The 22,057-nt window shown below is 42.6% G+C and overlaps 1 protein-coding gene across 3 annotated transcripts in view; it reads left to right on the forward strand.

Annotated features, from left to right (window-relative positions):
• The window catches only part of LOC144770405 (sacsin-like), a 435,405-nt gene that overhangs the window by 383,951 nt on the left and 29,397 nt on the right, over positions 1-22,057 (forward strand). The gene's annotated exons all lie outside the window — the stretch shown is intronic.

Below are 22,057 nucleotides of genomic sequence, written 5' to 3' on the forward strand. Positions count from 1 at the left end.
CCGCTGCCTTCTATGTAATGAAGTTGACACACGTGTTGTGTCAGTATAGGCGTGCTGCACTGCGCCTATGGCGTGATGTGTTAGGCACAAAAATCACCGGAACATGGCTATCCCGCTGTGGGTCGATGGGGTGATCAATACCATTAAAAATACCAATGAAAGTTGGAGGCCAAAGGACTTCATTGGATAACGATTAGTATCACACCTGTAGTTTGTTAGACGCTATACTGAACTCGGTGTGAATCTCATATGCCGGTCGCTAGAGCGTGACTGAATTGCGGCGGTAAACATTGTAATACTGCGCCCAAGTAAGGAGGCACCTCTATCGTGACAAGGGTGCTCTCAAAGTGTTATGCCAAGCCCTAGCACACCAATGTACAAATTATCAAAAGTAAAACAACTTCAAAATCAAGATGCGCCCAATAATACATAAGAGGCTTTAATATTAGTGTCTTGTTCAGAGTCCAGCCAACACGTGTTTCGTCGTTCGGGACAAAAAAGCCGCAACTTCCTCAGGGCTTTCAATCTTCAACTTGAAATAGAATGCCTTCTGGCTGGTTATACTTCTGTCCCAGCCTCAATCTGGCTGGGTGAATTAATATTATTCAGTATGCAGGTCTTTGGAAACAAACAATTCTCCTAATAGCACTATCACAAACTCGTGCATTAGATGCGGACTAGAGTCATGTCCGCTTAGTATATGCTGAATATAACATCAGAAGCACCGCATACATGCTCCCCGGCAACTCTGTATCGCTGCACACTATCCAGGATATAATCATCCCCAACTTTGCTTTCACGGTGCTCTCAAAGTGAATGATCAATCTGTCCATATTCAAGGTAGTGAGTATTGTGAGAAAGGTGATTCAGCATGGTCTCTCATACAGATCACACTGCGAAAAGTACATTGCTCGTGAGCAAAACATGACGCCTACCTCTAGATTCAGCAAGGTGGTCCACATCGGCGCTCACTTAGGTTATGAGGCAGAGTATCTGTGGGCATTAAAAACAGGAAATCATAGTGAACTTCTTAAAGTCGCGTCTGCCCTCCATAGTTAAAAAAGTCTGGTTACCTTTTATCCAACAGAGGGGAACAGCAGGGAAACACTTACAGTTGCTCGCCTCATCCAGGTCTGGGACCTACCCGTCCGTCTGTGAGAATTGTCATACCATAGAGTCTGCAACAACAAATAATCGAAGCGGCCCATGAAAAACATCATAAAATTGTTTCTTTCTGAGACCGAGTTTGGTTTCCTGATCTTGACGCGATATTTCAAAGACAGTTGAAGGCCTGTCATCTGTGCAATTGCTTCTTTGTCAAAATCACTCAACATACCTTGAACATTTTGGATTTACCAAAACATACATTGGAGAGAATCACTGTTTATATCTTTGGTCCTCTTGACAATGGGCATCACCTGATAGTGGTTATCGATGGAGACTCCCATTTTCCATTGGTAGAAGATCTACCATCGACCACTTTAAGAAGAGTTATCTAGAGGTTAGATGGAATTTTGGCAACATGTGGTGTTCCTTCAATTCTAAAGTCTGACAATGGCCCACAATTCAAAAGTAAAAAATTCCAAGATTTTCTTGATCATCGCAATGGGAAGCATCAGAAAAGCACACTTATTTGACAGAAGCAAATGGTGTTGTCGAACGCTTTATGAGCACACTTAAAAAGACTGTCTAGCTTGCTGCATTGGAGATGCTTGATCTGAAATCTGTTCTCCATGCTGCTCTTCAGGCTTACTGGTCAACTCCGCATTCAATGACAGGAGAAAGTCCTGCTACCCTGATATTCAGGAGAGCCATGACAACCAAGTTACCACAATAGACCAATAGAAGATCTACAACAGATGTTGAACTTCGTCAATCAGACTTGTGCCGTAAGCAAAAGATAAAAGTATATGCCAACAAGTGTTGATGTGCCAAGAACACTACTTTCAATGAAGAAGATCAAGTATTGGTGCGACGACAGAGAAAATGCAAATCTGATGCTCCCTTTGATGCTGAAACCTTCAAAGTCATGACTAGTAAATGACACATGGTGACTGCTCACCATCCAGGAAAGTCCATTATGTAAGATTCTTTTCCCACTCCAGACTTCTGTATCATCATTCACCAGCTCCTGATGTCAGAGATGAGACTGGTTTGATTGAGGCTGTAAAGAGCCTCCTGATTACATCTGTCCCGACATCATCAGTGCCAGTCATGTTCTCTTCTCTCTTCACAGCCTCTGAGGACACAATCTGGGTGTTTGGTCAGAGCACAACAACAACTTATAGGAGTTGTAATATGTATGTGTGAATATTTATATATATTCACAAATAAAGTTATAATATGTGAAAAAGAAATATATATATTGGTTTTGTAACCGTGATCAGGGACAGTTGATGTCTAAAACGCATAGGTGGGGAACCTACAGGAATTAAAATCAAAATAAAACTATCGAAGTGGAGTGTGGCGTCTTTCTTATTGAAAGTTCTTGCTCAAGACATTAATTGTGAGTCAGTTCCAAAACTCGCCGTCAGCACCAGCTGTTCAGCTGCTCCCCTCGAATTGGAACATTTGCTCGTAATATATATATATATATATATATATATATATATATATATATATATATATATATATTCACTAAAAAAAACATAGGTTTTAGGGGTGTTATAGTTAGTTGGACATTTCACTCGTACAAAACCATTGAAATTCCCCCGTTATAGTTAGTTGTACTAACTATAACTCGCACGCCCGCAATCCACTGCTGATGATGTCACATATTACATCATTCATGACATCACTGATGACATCACTGATGACATCTGAAATGACATCACTGATGACATCATCCAGTGAATATATATATATATATATATATATTACAATCTGCCTTGAAGACTGAGTGCATGTATGTGTCTGAATGGAGGATTTAGTAGCAATGTGTTTGACTGTGTAAGTGACGAATTTAAAGTATTTCACTAAATATATGGGATAGTGAATACCTGTATCACTTTATCTCTTGTTGTGAAAACTACTACATAAGTTGGGCACTAGCTATGTTAAAGTCTATATTAGTTAAGTGAATATTTGTATGGGATAGTGAATGAATGTGTGTGTGGTTGGGTGGGAGGTGTGTGACTGTCCATAGTTGATTTGGTAGGTATATAATGTTAAGACTGTATGTGGAAACAGTTGTTTAGGTGCGTGAATCTCTTTATGGGTGTGGTGATGAGTAAATATATTTCTCAATGATACATGTCCAAGAAACTAGAAATATAAAAGGCAGTGTATGTGACAGTTGTTATATATAAATAACTATACATAAGACTCACTGATTGTATGAGTGACGTATGATAACTGTATACTTGTAATAATGATTTTATAACATACTAAGTATGAGTTACTATCTATATCAATAAGTAAAGTGGTGTTTGCGTAAGTGTGTAGCTTAGTAAATATAAGTATGATCAACTGTTTGCATAAGTGCGTAGAATGACTGCATAAGTAAATAGGATGTGTGCTGGTCTGTAATGTTGATGTAGGTGTATAAGTATATTTAATAGTGTTCTATTGATCTTTGTTAGCATGTATGAGGGAATCTATAGGTAAGTGTTTAGATGTGTGTGTAGATGTAGGAATCACTGAGTGGGTTTTTAGAAACTTGTATTGGTGTGTCAATGGTTTCAAATATGGTACTCCATATTTTATAATGAGTGTTGAAAGGTTATACTAGTGTATGATAAGATGTATCAGATTGTCACGTGGATGATGTCAACAATGATGTCATCAGTAATGTCATTTGAGATTTCATCAGTAATGTCATCAGTGATGTCACTGACCATGTAATGAATGATGTAATATGTGACATCATCAGCAGTGGATTGCGGGCGCACGAGTTATAGTTAGTACAACTAACTATAACGGGGGACTTTCAATGGTTTTGTACGAGTGAAATGTCCAACTAACTATAACACCCCTAAAACCTATGTTTTTTCAGTGAATTTCTAAGCTTTTTAAATGCTAATTCCTAACTATAACAGGTCTGAAACCTATGGTTTTTTTAGTGAATTTCAAAGGTTTTGTAAATGACAATTTTTAAATGTATTCATTCTTATATTTATTTTTTGATACTGATTTACTACATTTTTTAAAACTATTTATTTTTAGATATTTTATTTTTTTAATTACATTATAATTACGTTATACATTAAATTACAAAATATATTTTCTCAGAATTAATTACTTTAGTTTAAATACTTTGCAAATAGGCAATAGACTTTAAAGTACAGTAGTTACAGTTGTTGTAATGCGTAACACAATTTCAGACACAATGCAACATTGAGCTCAATGTGAATTTCTAGTTAAATGCAATTAGTTACTTTTCGGATTACTTTTCTAACCACAAGACTAGATCCTAGATTCAGTCCTGGGATATCTCCTGTAGACAGCTGAGTAAAAACATTTTGGTTACAGTAGTGATTTTTAAGGAATATTATTGTATTTTAAAAGTTGACAGAAACTTTTTCACATAGAACCACCAATGTTATCCTATGGGAGGAAATTCACGTATTAGGTAAGTAGTGTTAACATTACTTTTTCTTACTCAGTGATGGATCCTGGATCCAGCACTGGTGCATCTCCTGTAAACAGTCGAAAGAATGCGTTTAAGTCATACAGGCAATTTTTAAGGAATATTTTTACTTTGTGAAAATACACACTTAGAAACTTTTCTGGTGAAAACCACACAATGGATTCCTATGGAAGGAAATACAGGTTAGTGGTAAGTACGGTTAGAATTACTTTTCAGGATCACTACTGGGCTCTAAGAAACAGCACTGAGGTCACTCCTGATAGCAGGTGAGTAAACTGGAATTCGTCGTTCTGCTGATTTTATAGGAATTTTTGTTTGTTTAAAAAATCGACACTTAGAAACTTTTCTTCTGAAAACCACACAATGGATTCCTATGGAAGGAAATACAAGTTACTGGTAAGTACGCTTAGAATTACTTTTCAGGGTCAGTGCTGGGCTAAAAGATGCGGTACAAAAGGGGGTGGTGATGCTCAGACGTGAGTCCCTTGCTCACTTTGCCACTGGATTCAAGCAAGCCTGGCTGAAGACGGCTGGAATGCCAGAAACCGGTCCTAGGAAGCTTGTTTCTGGTCCAGGGAAGGCATGGCTTGGCAGTTCGGGTTGGACTGTTCCCATGAGGCACAGTGTCAGACTGATTTGCATATGGCCATGTCTGAACTGTGGTGGCAGAGTGGGCTAAAGAACGGTGATGGATTAAACCCAGATCTGTTGACTGGGTGTGAGTGTTTGATTGGTTTGGATGCTCCGTCCATCACCACCCCCTTTTGTACTGCTTTGTTCGCCATAAGTTGGCAGGGTAAAAGATGCAGCACTGGGTTCTCTCCTGATAACAGGTGACTAAATCGGAATTCGTAGTGCGGATGATTTTAGAAGAATATTTGTAAGTTTCAAAAGTCAACACTTATAAACTTTTCTGATGAAAACCACAAAATGGATTCCTATAGAAGGAAATACAAGTTACTGGTAAGTTCGCTTAGAATTACTTTTCAGGGTCTGTGCTGGACTAAAAGATACAGTACTGGCTTCTCTCCTGATAACAGGTGAGTAAATCGGAATTCGTAGTTCGACTGATTTTAGAGGAATATTTGTACAATGGTGAAGGAAGGGGGCGGAACATGCAGTGACATGTGTGCAAACACGCCCTGTGGCGCGTTTTAAGTTGGGGAATTAATTCCTCTTCAATGCTGCGGTCCCCTGGGGGCCAACTAGCCCACCAGGTACCTCCAGTATGCGCCAGGGAGCTGCGTTGCAGAGAGGTATTCAGAGGCCATGCCCCTTTTTACAACACTCTGCAACACAGCTCCGTGGCGCTTACTGGAGGTACTTGGTGGGCTAGTTGACTCCTAGGGGACCTCTGGATTGAAGAGGAATTAATTTCCCAACTTAAAACATACCACAGGGCGAGTTTACACACATATCCCCTTAGGCCCCGCCCTCTACCTTCACCACTGTGCAAACGCGCCCCGTGGCGTGTTTTAAGTTGGGGGATTAAGTCCCCTTGAATCCTGAGGTCCCCTGGCGGCCAACTAGCCCACCAGGTACCTCCCGTAAGCGCCACAGAGCTGTGTTGCAGAGAGGTGTAAAAAGAGGTGTGGCCTCAAAACATCTCTCTGCAACACAGTCCCCTGGCGCATACTGGAGGTTCCTGGTGGGCTAGTTGGTCCCCAGGGACCCCCAGTATTCAAGGGGAGTTCGTTCCCCCTCTGCAAACACGCCAGGGGCGCATTTGCAGAGAGGTGCAAGGAGGGGGTGGGGCCTAGGGGCGATCGCGTCTTTTTCCCCCAAAAAATATTAATAGTTTTTGGGCCCTGGGGCTCCTTGTGGGACCCCCTGAGCAGGCCTAGGGGGTCAGGGTGTGTCTTCCCTGCCCCCTTTTCACATGTTCCACACATATTTCAATGACTTCCTCAGCCTCACTTCTACCGAGGCACAAAATGGCTGCCAACAGTTCCTGATTTCGAATGTTTACAACCGCTTGATAGCCAATTAGAATTGAGCGCATGATCGGGACGGTGCTCTTATCCTACGAGGCCAATCCTCGCACAATCTGTGGATCCTCCGCGCCCATAGATATATAAATGACTTTAACCGTAATTTTCAAAGAAATTACTGAACAGATTGACACCAGATATGCCAAAGGCACAAGTCGGAACTGAGGACTACCTCTCTGCCAAATATGGTGTCATTCCATTCAGCCGTTCGAGCTGTAGCCGTGGCAAAAGCTCCTATAGGAAATTGCATGGGGAAAACACGTTTTGGGACCCCCTTTTTCCTCAGCCCCCGCTTGATCAATCACCCCCAAACTTTCAGGGAAGAAGTGGAACTGGTCTGGCCGTTTGAAAAATTTCAAGAAGATTCATGAATCGACGCCAAAGTTATTGCCATTAGAATGTTGCGGATTTCCTATGGATAATAGGTCCTAACTATAACTACTGGCGACCGCCAGTAGATTTTATATATATATATGTATATATATATATATATATATATATATATATATATTCACTGAAAAAACCATAGGTTATAGACCATATATAGTTAGGAATTAGCATTTACAAAACCTTGAAAATTCACTGAAAAAACCATAGGTTATAGACCATATATAGTTAGGAATTAGCATTTAAAAAACCTTATTTTACTCACACAAAACCATTGAAATTCCATATATAGTTAGTTGCACTAACTATATATCGCGCACCCGCAATCCACTGCTGATCATGTCACATATTACATCATTCATGACATGGTCAGTGACATCACTGATGACATCACTGATGACATCTCAAATGACATCACTGATGACATCACTGATGACAACATCCAGTGACTGTATGTTTCTGTAAAGTTAAAATATGTCTTACATATTGAAGAATGAGTGGATGTATAAGTGTCTGGATGAAGGATTTAGTAGGTGCGTGACTGACTGTATGAGTGAGTGATTAAATGTGTCTCACTGAATGCATGGGTTAGTGACTAAACTGTCTTAATTTGTGCATCATTATGTCTGTTGTTCTGTAAACTGCTGCATGTGTTGATCATTAGCTATACGAGAGGCTATATGTGTTATTAATTGGTTGCCCAAGTATTTCTATGGGAGATTGAGTTTGTGTGGGGGTGGCTGGAAGGTGTGTGACTCTATGCATAGATGTGTGAGCAGTTTATTCACTAGGTGTATGAGTTCAAGAGTGCATGTGGAAACAGCTACATAGGCAGTTGACTGTGTGCATGAGTGAATGGATATCTCAATGCTACATGTCATAGTAAGTACATATGTAAAACACAGTACATGTGAGAGTTGGCATATATAAATAACTGTGCATGAGAGCCACTGAATGAGTGAGTGGTTGTATCGATCATTGTGAACTTGTATCAGGGATTGTATAAGAGAGTAAATATGTGTTAGTATATGTTTCAATAAGTAAGGTGTGTTTAACTGTATAGTTGAAGAAATGGAGGTGAGATTGTTTCTTTGCATGACTGACTGGGTGTGTGAGTAACTCCATGGATGAGTGGCAGTGTGTGAGTGTCTGTATACACTGAGTGTATCTAAGGTTATATTAGAGTCTGAAGAGGTTTATCGTATTAGCACAAGAATGATGTCATTTGAGATGTCATCAGTGATGTCACTGACCATGTCATGAATGATGTAATATGTGACATGATCAGCAGTGGATTGCGGGTGCGCGATATATAGTTAGTGCAACTAACTATATATGGAATTTCAATGGTTTTGTGTGAGTAAAATAAGGTTTTTTAAATGCTAATTCCTAACTATATATGGTCTATAACCTATGGTTTTTTCAGTGAATTTTCAAGGTTTTGTAAATGCTAATTCCTAACTATATATGGTCTATAACCTATGGTTTTTTCAGTGAATTTCAATGGTTTTTTAATAGCAAATATCATAAGCTGTCGAATGTCAAGTACGTGGTAAGTGAAAACATTTTCGCGTTTATGCACACTGATCTGCTTTGAATGGTGCCCCCCCCCCCCTCATTTCTATTAGGAGTACTCTCTCTTTGCAGATAGTGAAAGGTAGTTAACGCAGGCCTTTGCCCCCGTTGTAATCCGTCGTGCCTGCTTCTCTCTCCATTTGATTGATTGTTATCCAAGTATTTACTGTTTTAGAATTAGTTCTCTTTGGTTCATTCTCTATTTACAAACAAACACAGAGTCGCAATACTCTGTTTAGTCTTTGCAGATAACGAAAAATCGTGTAAAAAAAAAGAAAAGGAATCGAGCAAAATCAGTAGGCCACTAATGGGATCTCTTTTTGACCTCGCTAAAATAGAAACATTAGGAACAACCCCTCATGACAAATACAAAACTAGTGAGATGAACTGAACTCCACACAATGATGGCTGCAAAACAGCTTGGCTCCGCCACCCACCCCGCCCAAAATAACGATAAAGAACGGCTGCCATGATTGGTTGCGGAATGACCACGACGGAGCTACAAAATGGTGCTGCTCTCATGCTAACCCCAGCTTCAGTCTGAAACATCCAGAAACACTGTAGACTACCAATTCGATCAGTTCCGGTAGCGCCCCAATGTAACCCGGTAGAGAAGAACTAGCCCTCCCCTCTTTGACTGATGGTTCTTGTTGCCTGTCCCTTCTGTTGTCATTTAACAGAACTATTTAGCCTGCTGAAAGGGGTTGTGTTCCGACCGCTGGTTGGTGGAGACATTTTGACTATATTCTGTACCTGCGTTGTCGCGTAATGCGTCATATGACACGCCGCGTTAGCGCATCCGGAAGTCATCCGGGGCGCGCAGCGCGTAACGTAAGCATAACAAGTCATGTGACTTGTTAATAAAACTTTTCATTGGTTCATTTTACTTTTCTTATTGTAATGATGAAAGGCTTGGTCATATGACCTAAAAATTACGCTTTTTATTACTTCCGAACATTATTTTTTCTTAAATATATGTTATAATGTTCCAGGCTAATGTACTTTCCCGGAAATTTTACAATTGTCCTGCAAGTAAAATATATTCTTTTTTCGAGAAAAAGAGCGTTTCTTCGTCCCATGACGGAGCCGTTGAGCAAAAGAGGGTCGACCTGCTGTCTTAGTCGCCGATACGCCTGAATATGAGATTCTTATCGATCACTTTATGTTGCAGGAATAGAAAACACAACAGCCCTTGACCATTTATCTTTACTGCGTTCCTTCGTATTATACCTTTTACCCTTCATGTAATTGGTCTGCTTTATTTCACTTGCCTTTTAATGATTCTAAAACAGTCACTATTATTAAAAACTTTACCAATGTATATACTACTACCATGTTTTCTTTTAAAAACCTTTATTGTGAAAATTTCATTATACAAATACTTGCCTATAACCACGTGGGCCTGCCACAGAGCAAACTGTAATCGTATATGATGAATAGACATTTACACTGTAGAGGAACGTAACGGGCGGGCCATTAGGTTGCAAGAACTAAGGTGTCTAACAGTTACGGAATCGGTGGACGTACATTTTATAATTAAAATACGACAGGGCCAGTTACAATAAAATTATCTAGATATACATTTGCGGGCAAGTACCATGGGTGACGTTAATTCGAACTTTCAACAGTACAGTAATCAATAACACATCAGAACTTAATATCAATAGGGATGTCGAAATAGTCAATCAATTCTCGTCCCCGCCCGCCATGTGCTTCAAAACTGCATACGTATCTCGTGATTTCAAGGTTCTGCAACCAGTACACAACAAGGAGTTACGAGTCCCATTTATTCCGGCGCCATTTTGGGCGAGGACGGGCAGGTCCAGGATATAGTCAAAATGTCTCTACCAACCATCGACTATGATGATGTTCATATGCTGTATTTATTAGAGTAAAACTCATCTGTCCACATGAAATTAATTTGCCACAATCTAAACATGTCATTTTAATCTTTCCAAAGTTCTTCTAAATATTTGGGACCGTTTCCCTTGCCTCTGAAGCTCTCAGTGCCACTTCTTTGATGAATGTACTAGCAGGTCAGGGGTTCTCCTCCAAATCTCTCTTTTATGCAGCACTATAATTAATTGGTGCCACCTCTCCATATGACGATGCATGGTATAGTTACCACAACTATATTTTTTTTCGGTTCCTCTGGAGAGTTCATCGTGGCAGATGAAGCGTGTAACGTACCGGGCATTTACCTTTTTTTGCATGTACAGGAAAGGAAAAAAAAATCGAGCGTCCGAGTTCTAAGGTGTCCCAGGGCCATTTTAGTGGACCAGGCCCAAATCCAAAGAACAGCCATCTCACAGGCTAATGGGGCGACCCACGCCGACTTTCAGCATTGTAGAATGACCACACCAGTACAGCAACTTGCTAGACATCACCTCGGTGCCATCCGGATCTCGGCGCCCCACTGCAGATGAAGTGCCTCTCAACTATGAAACCACCACGGTGACATCCGGATCTTGGCGCGTTGTGCTGCCTTCGGCCTATTCGCACATCGGTCCGCTACTGACGCCATCTCACAGGCTAATGGGGCGACCCACGCCGAGTTTCAGCATTGTAGGATGACCACACCAGTACAGCAACTTGCTAGACATCACCTCGGTGCCATCCGAATCTTGGCATCTCAACGCCTAGTGGTATCTTCCATACAAAAAATATTGTTACGCTGCCTTTGGCCCCATTCGCACATCAGTCCGCAACTTAGACATCACCTCGGTGCCATCCGGATCTTGGCATCTCAGCGCCTTGTGGTGTCAGTCAGAAAATATTGTTGCGCTGCCTTTGGCCCCATTCGCACATCGGTCCGCTACTGACGCCATCTCGCAGGCCAACGGGGCGCCCCACGCCGACTTTCAACATTGTAGGATGGCCACAGAAGTGCGACAACTTACTAGACACCACCTCGGTGCCATCCGGATCTTGGCGCGTTGTGCTGCCTTCGGCCTATTCGCACATCAGTCCACTACTGACGCCATCTCACAGGCCAACGGGGCGCCCCACGCCGACTTTCAGCATTGTTGGATGGCCACACCAGTGCGGCAACTTACTAGACACCACCTCGGTGCCATCCGGATCTTGGCGCGTTGTGCTGCCTTCGGCCTATTCGCACATCGGTCCGCTACTGACGCAAACTCACAGGCCAACGGGGCGCCCCACGCCGACTTTCAGCATTGTAGGATGGCCACACCAGTGCTGCAACTTGCTGGACACCACCTCGGTGCCATCCGGATCTTGGCGCGTTGTATTGCCTTCGGCCTATTCGCACATCGGTCCGCTACTGACGCCGCCTCACGTGCCAACATATTTTCTCCGCATTTTATACCCTATGCCGCATAACAGGTCATGTGACTTGTTTATAAAACTTTTCATTGGTTCATTTTACTTTTGGTTTCCTAATGATGGAAGGCTTGATCATATGACCTAAAAACAACACTTTTCATTGGATGAAAACTTTTTTTTTTTTCCCAAACGATGAAAGCCCCACCTTGTTTCTGGATGTTTCAGACTAAACTGGCGTCAGCATGAGAGCACCACCATCTCGTAGCTCCGTCGTGGTCATTCCGCGAGCAATCATGGCAGCCGCTCCCCACCAGAAGCCTGCAGGAGTCGGGCCCCCAAAACTTTTGATGAATTCTCAAGGCAGAGGGGACGCTTTCGAGAATGGGGTCCAAGACCTAGCAGCCAAGCGTCCGATTTCCAAGGTGTCCCAGGGCCATTTCAGTGGACCAGGCCCAAAAAGGAAAGAGCCTGCCGCCATTTTGAGAGTCCTGTGACAGCCGCCTATCGCTGCACTGCAAGAGTGGGCGCAACTCAGCTGAATTGCGGCTTTTGACACAGTGGACCAAAAACGGACGGAATGGCAACTAAAAGGGGCGCCCCACTACAACAGATGACACTCCACCTGGAGAGGCCCGTTCATGCCGCCTCCCCCGGGGCGCCCCACGCCGTTATTCGGAGCAGCATTGTAGGATACCAAAACCAGTGCGGCAACTTACTGGACATCACCTTGGTGCCATCGTTCTGCTGCCTTGGAACTATTCGCACAACAGTTTGCTACTGATGACCCACCCCCCGCGACGCCCCACGCCGTTATTTGCTGGGTGGCAACTTACTAGACATCACTTTCGTGTCATCTAGATTTCGGCGCGTTCTGCTGCCTTGGAACTATTCGCACAACAGTTTGCTACTGATGACCCACCCCCCGCGACGCCCCACGCCGGAAATCTGGACGTTGTGCTGCGTTGGGACTATTCGCACAGCCGACCGCTACTTCGTTGTTTTTCCCTAAAAATGTTTATATGTTATTACTATTTTTGTTTTCTTGTATATATTTATAAATTATTAAAGTTTTATAATCTTACTACTTTGTCGGAGTGCTATATATTTTTAATGTGACACATAATTGTAAAAACTTTGATGTACAAAGAGTCATCCCTGGAATCTTCCGCTTCACGCTCGGTCCCCTCCCCAATCACAATACAGGATGGTTTTCAGATAATAGCAACGCTTCTGCTGTGACGGATCTCATCGAGTGTGGGCCTTGATCTACTATAACTCCTTTGAAGAGGGGTGATTCTTTACAGCTGTGGCCATAAACTACATCTGCAGGGCTAGCTGATAGCCTAGGACCGGCCTGGACAATCGGACACAGAGGAAAAGGAGTGTCAGAGGGTGCGGTAGTGAATAGGGCGAAAGGGAGGTGTCGGGCGGGCACAGGGTGTGATTCTCAGGGAAGAGCAGCGCAGATGGGGGGAGGTTTATTACCCATGCATAAGACAGAGAGCGGGGGTGACCACTGCCTGGGTGAGATGCTTGCGAGGGTGGGGAGCCATGCTAAGGATCGACAGCGTGCACAGAGTGGGTCTGGTCAAGGCATCTAAAATGGCTGCCGTGCACGACAAAAGTGTGGCATTTGAAAAAAGACAAGATGGCGCAGACAATGTTTTTCAACACTTCCTGATTTCCTTCGAATCGAACGTTAACAGACGTTGGGGCATATTACCAAAGTTAAGCGATATTTATCCCTAACGATGCATTGCAAAGATTTTTTTACCGTCAGAAATTATCGCAGATAAACCTTGCTATTATCAACGTTTATCGCAAATACGATAAAAAACGACCGCAATGCATTAATATCGCTGAAAACTCAGCGATATTCATGCATTACCGAGCTAATGCTCTTAGCCATGTTATCCACCTCCCATTGGATAACATGGCTAAGAACTGCTCAGGGCAGCTGTTACTTTTTGGAGATATTCGCGCTTATCTCGAATATTTCCAAAAGTTGATAATAGGAGATAGCGATGTTAGCGACTGTTTCCAGTCGCTAACATCTTGGCATGCCCACTTTGCATGTCATTAGTGATAAATATCACTCACATGTAAAGTGGGGCCCAAGATGGTCGCTATCTCCTACTAGCCGTCGCTAACTGGTGTTAGCAACAGCTAGGTAATACAGATATAATTTTATCTCCGCGAAGCTGAGCGCTGTTACAGATATATATCTTGTTTTTGAACGTTAATTTCTCAAAATGCACTGAAGCACATATATTGAGACCTAGCAAAGGCACATCGGGCTACCAGTCCCTAATATTTTACCAAGTTTCGTGCAAATCCATTCAGCCGTTCGATTATTATTATTATTTTTTTTTTTTGCCCCGCGGGGCCCTTTTAAAACCTCCACATCAAACCTAGGGGGTCAGCGAGGATCTACTATGCCCCCTTATGGTCATTTGCCCCTTCGCTTTGGCCTCCTCTTGTCTCTCGATCCTACCGAGAGACAAGATGGCGGCCGCTACGTACTGTTTGGAATGTTTACAGACACCGGAGAGCCAATCAGCTTCGCTTCGCAAAGCTCCGTAACGCGAAAAGTACGCGAAGCGGTGCGGTGTTACAGATATATATCTTTTTTTGAACGTTAATTTCTCAAAATCCACTGAAGCACATATATTGAGACCTAGCAAAGGCACATCGGGCTACCAGTCCCTACAATTTTGCCAAGTTTCGTGCAAATCCATTCAGCCGTTGGATTATTATTATTATTTTTTTTTTTGCCCCGCGGGGCCCTTTTAAAACCTCCACATCAAACCTAGGGGGTCAGCGAGGATCTACTATTCCCCCTTATGGTCATTTGCCCCTTCGCTTTGGCCTCCTCTTGTCTCTCGATCCTACCGAGAGACAAGATGGCGGCTGCTACGGACTGTTTGGAATGTTGACAGACGCCGGAGAACCAATCAGCTTCGCTTCACAAAGCTCCGTTGCGCGAAAAGTACGCGTCCTGGAGCGCTGCCCGGTCCGCTGTTACAGATATATATCTTTTTTTAAACGTTAATTTCTCAAAATCCACTGTAGCACATATATTGAGACCTACAAAAGGCACATCGGGCTACCAGTCCCTACAATTTGCCAAGTTTCGTGCAAATCCATTCAGCCGTTCGGGCTAAAAGTGAGGCCAACCGCCCTATGGAAAACTCAATGTTAAAAACACGTTTTGGGACCCCCCTTTTTTCTCGACCCCCCCTGGACGAACCCCCCCCCAATTTTCAGGGGCTGCTCAGAAACAAAATGTGCCATTTTCCTGAAAATTTCAGCCAATTCCGTCCACAAACGCCAAAGTTATTAGACATAGAATTTTCAAAAATCCCATAGAGAAAAAATCCTAACTATATATACCTACTGGCGACCGCCAGTAGGTAATATATATATATATATATAAAACTCGTACACTTCTCTTACATCAGGAAGATAACCAGGGACACTGCGGGGCTTTTCACAGATGATTTATTCAGGATACATAGGCAGACCGGTTTCGGCTTGTGCCTTCTTCAATGCCGTAGTCCTTAAGCAGCGATAACACCCACTTTACAATTTATATGGCTCCTCCTTCCTAGTGGTGGTGGGCTCACCTGCAACATATTCCCTCTGCTCGCATCCAGTATTAGGGACTACCAGTCCCGACATGCAGCGTGCTTGAAAATACAGATGCAGGGAAGTGGGGCTTTGTTTTATTAAAACACAAATGGTTGCTGTTTCAGTCCCATACTTTCTGCCAGAGCCTCCGAGGTATAGCTACAAGAGCGCAGGCAAAGTACGGCGTCTCTCCGCACCCTCTGCACCCGATGGTCAAAGTTGCCAAAAGTTCCTCGGAGGTTTCAATGGCGGACCGTGGTATTTCTCCGATCCCTCGGTAATCTCAGTTCATTTCCAAATTACCCACGGTCTCTTGCTGAAAGGGTCCCTCGTGCACATATTGGAACCGTGCTAAATATAACTCGTACACTTCTCTTACATCAGGAAGATAATAGACAGCGTTATTCTGCAATTCTGAAAAACAAGCCGTCTTCCCTTTCCACTACATCGCGGGCACAGGCATACTTCCAATATGGCCGCCATGTGTTGTACCGGTCTAGCTGTTGAGGGCGTCTCCGCCCCTGCACTAACAACGGAACAAACAAAACAACACGCCGGTGGAGTCGAGGTAAGATGCGGTCCCGGGGAGGTGCTGAGTAGGTAGAGACGAGCGATTTCACAACACAGGATGTAAGTACCATATCTCTGGTTCTATGGACAATGCCAGTCCAAGGAACAACGTGATTATTTACGAAGGCGGAATTCCGACCTAACAAACCTTGTATACATATTTACCGTTCTTCCAGCAGTGTATCCCATAAGTGAAATTGACCCCCCCAGCGAGACCATGAAGTGTCATTTTTCGCTTGAATAAGTAACTATTGGAGATTTTTCCTTTCTGTGTATCTTGTATATGTTGTGTATGTCTAATGTTTGGTCACAATAAGTCCTGTCTTGTTTATTTTTGTGAATTCCCGAACAAATTTCACGACGTTTTGGACTAATGTTTTGGTAAGCCTGCACGCGCCAATATGACGCAAATCATCTTTCAAAACACAGAATGCGAGTGGCATGCAAATGTACCATGTGTACCTTCCCATAGGGAAGGCTTGTCATTAACAATATGTTTTATTTTACAGCACCTACTAGTTGAGAGGAACGTATGTATTTTAATATAAATGCATGCATAAAATCACTTTATTGTTATTCTATATTCACTGTTCCCACATTTGGGATTTAGGAGTGGCATATGCAGGGCTGGTCCCTGCATGGTCCCGAAGAAATGCTAGGGGTAGCATGAAACATGTCGACCATATTGATCACTGAGTCAACCACATTATAGGTTGCCACACAGTGACATTAACCCCACTTTTAATATACCTGCATAGGAGCTCAATAAAACAGTTAGGCCCACTAAGTATGGTATTTTTAATACTCACACACACCCACTCCACTTATTCTTTTTGCACCACACATAGTCATTCACACTGAAGTGCTCCTGCGTAGTTCGTGAGTCGCAGCATGCCCCTTTTCGTAGAGAACTGGGATGGCCCCAATGATGAAGCATGTCACCGTGGGGAAACCCCGGTGAGTGAGGGGACACTAGAAAGAAATTTTTCTTTCCTGAAGGTACAGTGATTGTAAGCAATCATACACCTGAGCTGAGCTAGGTCTTAGGGTCCCATTACTGGGATCCACTCTGTTTTGTACTGACCCTTAGGAGGACGACCTGGTCTCATTTATCTTCCTTCTCCCGCTGTTTCTCATAGTTATCTGGCAGCAGGAGTCTTATACTGATAACACCTCTGTTATTATCAGTTATCTTGTATCTAAGACCAAACTATCAATACCCAACACAGAACAGTACACAGAATCAAGAATTAACAATTCACAATGGCAGAAATTACAGGTCTCTCCTTTTCAGAGGATGAAGTAGACAGAATTATTGCCTCCATATTACCACACTCAGGGGCACCAAATAGGGAAAATAAAGATGCATCCCAGATATGGGATAAACTGACAGAACTCAAACGTAATCAGATTAAAACATTGATTCATGGTGTCATGATGGCGGAATATTTAAAAGTGAGTGCAGCCCCAAGGGGTCTCATTGTCAAGAATGAACCATTTATTTTCCAACACGACCAACAATTTAAAAAAGATTGGTCACTTATCTCGTGGCACTGTACCAGGGACTGGTTAGTGCTCATAGTGAAGACAGCTGCCCGCCTCTCAGAAACACTACTGGAGGAAATTCATGCTTTAGAGATACGTTTAAAGTCTTATCAAACTCCCAGTGAACTAAAAAAGAGATTGGATGAACTAAATAAAAGCATGTCAGAATTTGAAGTATCTCTGAAGGATACAAAATATGATAAACTTTCCAAAGATCATAAAGCTTTCTCACATGAAAAGGTGTATCCATACATCAGAGTGGATTACAAAGTAAACAGTAGGAATCCCTGGTATAGCACAGACAGCGATGGATCCGATACAGGTTCAAACAGTTCGGGATCTTCATCGAATTACAATTACCCTACTAATAGAAGATCAAGAAAAGGTAGAGGAAATTACAACAGACAAAGAGGGTACCAACAATTCCCCCAATGGCCACCATTTCAGGGTCCACAACAATATGGCCCACAATATGGCCCTCCACCTGGACCGTTTTACTATGGCCCCCCGATGTATCCACAGCAACCACCCATAAATTGGGGCCCAAACCAAGGTAACCCGAATAACCAAGGTCGGCCTTATTTAGGCAGGGGCCAAACCCCCAACAGAGGGAGAAACAAATCAGGACAACAACTGAGATGGGCACAACCAGTAGCAACAGAGGGACCACACACACGGAGCAAGGGACCCTTGGAAGCGTCAACAAGCGAACCCCAGATTTAGTAGTGAATCTATCAGATACAGTACTGACACAAATCCAAACCAAGATTCTCAATAAAGGATTGGGTTTTGTACCAACTGCCAATGTTGATAAATTCAAATTATGCTGTGAATTAAAGGAGTTTGTAAGGAAACTGAAACTCCAAGTCTTCTTCAAAGACCAAACAATAAAGGACACCACAGACACAGGTCTTAAGAAAAAGTCCACCTTTGTCCCACCTTCAGTAAATTTACCAGTTGAAATCTTAGCTTTTGAAAAAGCAGTAATGATGGAAATAAAGGAGTTAGACCCACGAACAGTAAAAGTGTTTCATAACACAAGTAATCAGGAAATTCAAGCCATCCAAGAATTATCAAATCTGAGTACGATAACGATAAAACCAGCGGACAAGGGTGGCGCCATTGTGTTACAGAACACTACTGATTATAGAGAGGAGTGTCTCCGCCTTCTGAGGGATCCCAGAAATTACACTATCATTAAGGATGACCCCACTGAACGTCTAAGGATATCTATAGCATACCTCACTGAAGAATCCCTGGCAAACGACTGGGTAAGCAAAAAAGAAACGGAATTTCTAACAAACACCAGACCTGTTACTCCGTACTTTTATACGATCCCCAAAATACACAAGCGCCTAACAAAACCACCGGGGAGACCCATAGTCTCGGGCATTGGATCAATTCTGGAGCCACTCTCCAAGTTTGCAGATGCTTTTTTAAGGCCCTTGGTACAAAAAACAGACACGTATTTAAGAGACACGAAAGATGTACTCTGCCTATTAAAGGATCAGATTTTCGAGCCTTCATCTAACATACTCATAAGTCTGGATGTTGAAAGCTTGTATACAAGCCTCCACCACCAAGAAACCCTTGAAATTCTCGAGGAAGTACTATTTGATTCCCAGTGGGATTACAAGACTCCCAGGCATGTGGTGCTTGAATGTTGCCGCCTGGCACTCACCGAAAATTTCTTTAGGTTTGAGGATACCCTGTACCGTCAGCTACATGGGACGAGTATGGGCAGCACATTTGCGCCGAGCATAGCGGGGCTTTACGTTCATCACCTTGAAAAAAACAAAATACTGCATGAAAACAATCCTTACCGAAAACATATTAAACTATGGAAACGTTATATTGATGACGTCCTGGTAATATGGAATGGCAACGAGGATGAAGCAGAATCCTTTTTTGAATGGCTGAATCAACAAGATGAATTCCTAAAATTCACCATAACCCTCAGCAGATCCCAACTGGTATTTTTGGATCTTAACATCATAGCAGAGGAGGGACATTTGAAGACCACAACACACTTCAAAGCTACAGCACGGAATTGTCTATTGATGTATGATAGCTTACATCCGAGACATCTGAAACAGAACCTCCCTTTCGGACAGTTCCTTAGGTTGAGGAGAAATTGTTCAAATAAAGATGACTATAAAGTGCAAGCGGATGACTTGAGTAAAAAATTACAGGCACGTAACTATCCGAGGAAAATTGTAAGGAAGGCTAATACACGGGCATCCAACAACCATAGGGATGCACTTTTGGAACCTAAGGTGAGGAACACAAATGAGAATCAAAGACCAATCTGCATTACAACATTCACTAAAGTATCAGACCAAGTGACTAAAATAGTGAAGAAGCACTGGCCTATCGTTAACAGTGGTGAATTGACTATACCAGTCCCTATGTTCAGCCATCGTCGAGCCAAGAATCTCAGAGATCATTTGGTCCATACTCGTCCAAAATCCAACCAGCCTCCTACCAGACAGCAAACCCTACCCACTGGCCACTATGCATGTAACAACTGTAGTGTCTGCCATCTGACAACTAACACTAAGAATGTGATCTTTAATGATGGAACGAAATGGGAATTGAGGCAAATGTCAAATTGCAATACCAGTGGGGTGGTATATATGATTACATGCACTTGCAATCTACATTATATCGGAATGACCACACGCAAGGTGAGCACGAGGACAGTAGAACACCGCAGCACCATTAGATGCAAAAGAACCACAACAAGAATGACAAACCATTTCATCGAATCAAATCACACGCCCAATGACATGAGGTGGGTAGTGTTGGAAACCGCAAAGACAAAAGAAAACCAAGAAAGGTTTCTTCATGAACGTGAACAAAGATGGCTGTTCAGACTTCGTACGGACACCCACGGTTTGAACGATGACATCCCCTGGGGTGCATTCATATGATTGGATGTTGAGAATCAAGAATTCCCTTTCCTACCACACTGTAGTTGCACTTGAAACCTAGTATAAACTCTAAACATAGCTTAATGAGAACTCTGGTCTTATGTATGGCACGCCTATTGATCAGGAATCTGTATGCCAATTTAAAAACTAACCACCATTCATATTATTGAATGTTTAGTATCATGAATTCCCTTTCCTGTCACACTGAAGTTGCCCAGTAACTCTAGTGTAAACTCCAAGACATAGCCTAATAAGAACACGGTTTTATATATGGCACGCCTATAGATCATGAATCTGTATGCCACCATCACTAGTTATGTACGGATTGCGCAATTTCTATACACTAATCACCCCCAACAATTTTTCAGGGAGAACAAACAATCCATGGAAAAAGATATGACCCTTACTTGACAAAGTGCCAAGTTTTTTTTTAGAGGTCCTACTACTATGATACCTGGTATTATCTTCCTAGTCTGTTCTTAACTGAATTTTGCATGTTACTACATGAATTGTAAAGGCGATTAATTTTGTAGTTGTAAAGAAACACGGTTTTGAAATAATATGGGAATAATGATATTAATTTCCACCCAACGCCTAAATAATTATCCGGATTAAAATCCGGAATTTTGTTTGGCTCGAAACCGGCAATAGACAGCGTTATTCTGCAATTCTGAAAAACAAGCCGTCTTCCCTTTCCACTACATCGCGGGCACAGGCATACTTCCAATATGGCCGCCATGTGTTGTACCGGTCTAGCTGTTGAGGGCGTCTCCGCCCCTGCACTAACAACGGAACAAACAAAACAACACGCCGGTGGAGTCGAGGTAAGATGCGGTCCCGGGGAGGTGCTGAGTAGGTAGAGACAAGCGATTTCACAACACAGGATGTAAGTACCATATCTCTGGTTCTATGGACAATGCCAGTCCATGGAACAACGTGATTATTTACGAAGGCGGAATTCCGACCTAACAAACCTTGTATATATATTTACCGTTCTTCCAGCAGTGTATCCCATAAGTGAAATTGACCCCCCCAGCGAGACCATGAAGTGTCATTTTTCGCTTGAATAAGTAACTATTGGAGATTTTTCCTTTCTGTGTATCTTGTATATGTTGTGTATGTCTAATGTTTGGTCACAATAAGTCCTGTCTTGTTTATTTGTGTGAATTCACGAACAAATTTCACGACGTTTTAGACTAATGTTTTGGTAAGCCTGCACGCGCCAATATGACGCAAATCATCTTTCAAAACACAGAATGCGAGTGGCATGCAAATGTACCATGTGTACCTTCCCATAGGGAAGGCTTGTCATTAACAATATGTTTTATTTTACAGCACCTACTAGTTGAGAGGAACGTATGTATTTTAATATAAATGCATGCATAAAATCACTTTATTGTTATTCTATATTCACTGTTCCCACATTTGGGATTTAGGAGTGGCATATGCAGGGCTGGTCCCTGCATGGTCCCGAAGAAATGCTAGGGGTAGCATGAAACATGTCGACCATATTGATCACTGAGTCAACCACATTATAGGTTGCCACACAG

This window comes from Lissotriton helveticus, chromosome 7, assembly GCF_964261635.1.
Source record: "Lissotriton helveticus chromosome 7, aLisHel1.1, whole genome shotgun sequence".
In the NCBI taxonomy this organism is placed as follows: domain Eukaryota; kingdom Metazoa; phylum Chordata; class Amphibia; order Caudata; family Salamandridae; genus Lissotriton; species Lissotriton helveticus.